At 54.7% G+C, this 5,000-nt stretch overlaps 1 non-coding gene across 1 annotated transcript in view; it reads right to left on the minus strand.

Moving 5' to 3' along the window:
* Positions 1–816, minus strand: part of LOC124774202 — a 1,909-nt gene extending 1,093 nt beyond the window's left edge. Inside the window, exon 1 of the ribosomal RNA XR_007015193.1 lies at positions 1–816. This exon is cut by the window's left edge and continues 1,093 nt beyond it. This is a non-coding gene — a ribosomal RNA (small subunit ribosomal RNA).
* Between the last annotated feature and the right edge of the window lie 4,184 nt (positions 817–5,000).

Below are 5,000 nucleotides of genomic sequence, written 5' to 3' on the forward strand. Positions count from 1 at the left end.
CAATAAAGAGCACCCTGGTAGGATTTCAACGGGGTCCGCCTCGGGACGCACGAGCACGCACGGGGCGGTCGCACGCCTTCGGCTCGCCCCACCGGCAGGACGTCCCACGATACATGCCAGTTAAACACCGACGGGCGGTGAACCAACAGCGTGGGACACAAATCCAACTACGAGCTTTTTAACCGCAACAACTTTAATATACGCTATTGGAGCTGGAATTACCGCGGCTGCTGGCACCAGACTTGCCCTCCAATAGATACTCGTTAAAGGATTTAAAGTGTACTCATTCCGATTACGGGGCCTCGGATGAGTCCCGTATCGTTATTTTTCGTCACTACCTCCCCGTGCCGGGAGTGGGTAATTTGCGCGCCTGCTGCCTTCCTTGGATGTGGTAGCCGTTTCTCAGGCTCCCTCTCCGGAATCGAACCCTGATTCCCCGTTACCCGTTACAACCATGGTAGGCGCAGAACCTACCATCGACAGTTGATAAGGCAGACATTTGAAAGATGCGTCGCCGGTACGAGGACCGTGCGATCAGCCCAAAGTTATTCAGAGTCACCAAGGCAAACGGACCGGACGAGCCGACCGATTGGTTTTGATCTAATAAAAGCGTCCCTTCCATCTCTGGTCGGGACTCTGTTTGCATGTATTAGCTCTAGAATTACCACAGTTATCCAAGTAACGTGGGTACGATCTAAGGAACCATAACTGATTTAATGAGCCATTCGCGGTTTCACCTTAATGCGGCTTGTACTGAGACATGCATGGCTTAATCTTTGAGACAAGCATATGACTACTGGCAGGATCAACCAGGGAGCTGCGTCAACTAGAGCTGAGCAGCCGGCCGCCCGGGAGTGTGTCCCGGGGGCCCGCGCGAACACGCAAGCGTCCGCTCAATCATTCTGCAAACAGGAGGAGGCTGAGCTCCCCTGCACAATACACCTCGAAACCCTCTCAGGTCCCGGCGGCGCGCAGCGCCGTCCCAAGTACTTGGTCGGGTTCGAGAGAGGCGCAATCGCCCGGAGTTAGGCGAGTAGACGCTTTCGGTGCGACCACCCGTGCTCCCAACTGAGCTTGCCGCTGCCGACAGAGGCCCGGGAGCGTGCTGTCGTGGCATTGCCGGCGGGAGACAACACGCGCCACCTACGGTGACCGGCAGCTCCAACGCCAGCGCCACAGAAGGACAAAAGCCCCACTTGGGTGCCGAAGCGAACTCTCCCAGCACAGCGCACGCGCCAACACATCCGCACAGCTGCGATACAAACCACCAGCGAGAACCGCTGGGGCGACCGAGCAGCAGACGGCGTCGCGGCGCCGAGCGCCGGGCGGCGGCGCATCCTCAACGCACACAGTCCTCAATCGGACCAGCACACTGAAGATGTCCACCGCGCTTCGCACCGGGCCCGCGAGGACCTACTTTGGCCGCACGGCGCCGCGCGCAGGGTGCGCCGGCGCGCAGCTGCGACGCCTGCCGCGTCCGTCGGCCGGCGCGCCTGCCACTGGCCGCCCCCACCAGCCGGCTGTAGCGCGTGCGCCCACGCACCGCGCGGCCAGCACGCCGGGAGGCGCCCCCTCACCGGCCGGGGACGGTCCCACCCAGCCACCGCCGCGTATCGCTTCACACCCAGATGCCGTTCAGTTTCATCGGCATGGTGGGTATCGCTGGAACAACCGGTTAGTACCTCAACCTATCGTCGCCATCACCGATTCACCCCTAGCGAGAACAACCGCACCACAACGGGTTACCATTTCTTCATTTGCGTAACTTCACCAGCAAACGTAGGCGTCCATCGCCATTAGCAACTTCAACGATTATTGCATGCCTGTGTCAGGTGTCACGCCACACTACGTCTGCCCACATACACGCAACAAAATGTGCACGCCTAGACAATACGTGGAAGGTGGCCCCCGTACGTATGCGATGTCCATTGCTCGAACGACTGTCAACCGGCCTCTGTAGCATGTCGCAGATATGGAACGCGGTGCACCATGCTATCACGGTGTTTGAGGAGAGACGACTAGGTCCGAATACATCAACACACAGCTCATGCTGATCGCCATCCACGGCGTCCGTTCCTCCCACACGTCTCTATGGCGTACCACACTGCAATCCAGCTCTCATAGGGAGACGACACGTAGCTGCGTGCACAATATTTGCACTGTATGGTCCGCCGTTTTTGGGCGCAGTCGTTGTACGGTCACACATGTGCCACGATGTATCATTCAGTACATAAGGACGAATGTGCAGTACAGATTGTGGTTTATGCGTACGACATCAGCGGACAGTTGACACAGGCCGCACCACAACGTAGCCTGAGTACGTCGCATGCGAAGGGCATTGAACATGCAAACTTCTCACCAACCAGCTTGCGAAGGCAGGGGGCAAGGTGGGGACGTGGGGAGGGGTGGGGGGGGGGGGCGGCATGTACGTCCTGCTGCCATCCACATAACAGTGTACAGCAGGAGCATGTGGAAAGTCAGCAAGACTTGCAAGGTGTTTAACATGAAGCGATACACAGGGGAGCGGGCAGTGCGAGTAGCGAACTATATTGCGAGGGTTGCGGGTGGGCAACACTACACTAATTGAACGAGTCGTATAACAATTACAGAGCAGGTTTAGGCGACAACGTGGGTTACGTTAGCGGACAACGTGGGTTACGTTAAGGCACAACGTGGGTTACGTTAAGGCACAACGTGGGTTACGTTAAGGCACAACGTGGGTTACGTTAAGGCACAACGTGGGTGACGTTAAGGCACAACGTGGGTTACGTTAAGGCACAACGTGGGTTACGTTAAGGCACAACGTGGGTTACGTTAAGGCACAACGTGGGTTACGTTAAGGCACAACGTGGGTTACGTTAAGGCACAACATGGGTTACGTTAGGGCACAACATGGGTTACGTTAGGGCACAACATGGGTTAGGTTAGGGGACAACATGGGTTAGGTTAGGGGACAACATGGGTTAGGTTAGGGGACAACATGGGTTAGGTTAGGGGACAACATGGGTTAGGTTAGGGGACAACATGGGTTAGGTTAGGGGACAACGTGGGTTAGGTTAGGGGACAACGTGGGTTAGGTTAGGGGACAACGTGGGTTAGGTTAGGGGACAACGTGGGTTAGGTTAGGGGACAACGTGGGTTAGGTTAGGGGACAACGTGGGTTAGGTTAGGGGACAACGTGGGTTAGGTTAAGGCACAACGTGGGTTACGTTAAGGCACAACGTGGGTTACGTTAAGGCACAACGTGGGTTACGTTAAGGCACAACGTGGGTTACGTTAAGGCACAACGTGGGTTACGTTAAGGCACAACGTGGGTTACGTTAAGGCACAACGTGGGTTACGTTAAGGCACAACGTGGGTTACGTTAAGGCACAACGTGGGTTACGTTAAGGCACAACGTGGGTTACGTTAAGGCACAACGTGGGTTACGTTAAGGCACAACGTGGGTTACGTTAAGGCACAACGTGGGTTAGGTTAAGGCACAACGTGGGTTACGTTAAGGCACAACATGGGTTACGTTAAGGCACAACATGGGTTAGGTTAAGGCACAACATGGGTTAGGTTAAGGCACAACATGGGTTAGGTTAAGGTACAACATGGGTTAGGTTAAGGTACAACATGGGTTAGGTTAAGGTACAACATAGGTTAGGTTAAGGTACAACATAGGTTAGGTTAAGGTACAACATAGGTTAGGTTAAGGTACAACATAGGTTAGGTTAGGTTAGGTTAGGTTACACGTTGTTGTAAGGAAAGGTGTAGGGGGGGGGCGGGGGCGGCAGGTTCGTTGATAGTGATTATAGTAAGTGAATGCTTGTGACATGATCAGATTTGTCACGTCAGGATGCACCTTTGGCTTATTAGAGGCGGCGCTCCAATTCTATGCTTGTGTGAGACCTGTGTCTTTGACTCATGTCATTGTTTGTGCGCTGTGACAGGAGGTACTATTGTGATGTTGGGTGCACCGTTGTATAGGACATGTGTGGGTGTTGGTGCCTGGTCTGCGCAATGGTGGATGTCGAAAGGCTGGGATATTGTATTTTCCGCATGGACCTCCTGGTCTGGTTGTGATAGTGTGGATTGTGTAATGTGGCGGAGAAGATGCACTGGATGTTGTTCCATGCTGGTGCTTACATATTGTATGTGCGCCTGTTAGAAGCAGAGAGTGGTGCGTGATCAGAGTGTCTGGCTGACGTGTGGTTCCCATTGTGGGCAGACTCTTTCAGCATGTATACGGACAGTTGTGTATATTTGCTGTAGTTTGATGGCTCTGCATTGATTACTAATCAGCGCCGTGTGTACGGGTAATCTGGTTCCAGTCCAAAATGTTCCATCTGTGTACATTAGTGACAAAGACTCCCCCCATGCAGTGGGGCTCGGTCTGTTATAGCTCTTCCGCGTAATATATTTGCCCCACGTTTTTGCGACTGCGAGTGCGAGTGCAACGCGCATGGGGACCGACATGCTGATGGCTCGGTATCGGACGCCGTACAGTGAGCAACGCGATCGCGTCTCTCGCTCGTAAGTGGTACAGGTCGCGGCTCATGTATAGGGACAGCGGGAATGTCGCATATTGGAAATAACTCTTCATGAAACGCAAGTTATAGGGGTGGATTGCACTTTACGAGTGCGGGAAACTTCCGCCGTTCATCCGCTGGAGGTGCGAGTTTGGCGGTTGGGGTGGTGCACGAACGGGTGCGGGTGGAGTCATTGCCGGTCCACGGCTTCGTGCGGCAGAGCCACTGGAGATTGGGTGCTATGGTCGACAGAGGCTGCAGGCTTTGTGGGTGGCGTCGAAAGGCGGGCACTGTGGCGCCATCGCTGTCTTAATCGGCTTGGCGTCGCATAGATGGCGGTATCGTCGTTGGAGGAGGTCATGTTGCGGGAGACCTACAGATGGCGGTATGTTTTGTGGTGCGGACGTAGTGTTGTCAGATGCGCATAGATGGCGGTATTGCATGTGGTGTCGCCCTATTTTCATAGATGGCGATACTGTTTTGCCG

The sequence above is a fragment of the Schistocerca piceifrons genome, unplaced genomic scaffold (assembly GCF_021461385.2).
Source record: "Schistocerca piceifrons isolate TAMUIC-IGC-003096 unplaced genomic scaffold, iqSchPice1.1 HiC_scaffold_961, whole genome shotgun sequence".
Taxonomy (NCBI): Eukaryota; Metazoa; Arthropoda; class Insecta; order Orthoptera; family Acrididae; genus Schistocerca; species Schistocerca piceifrons.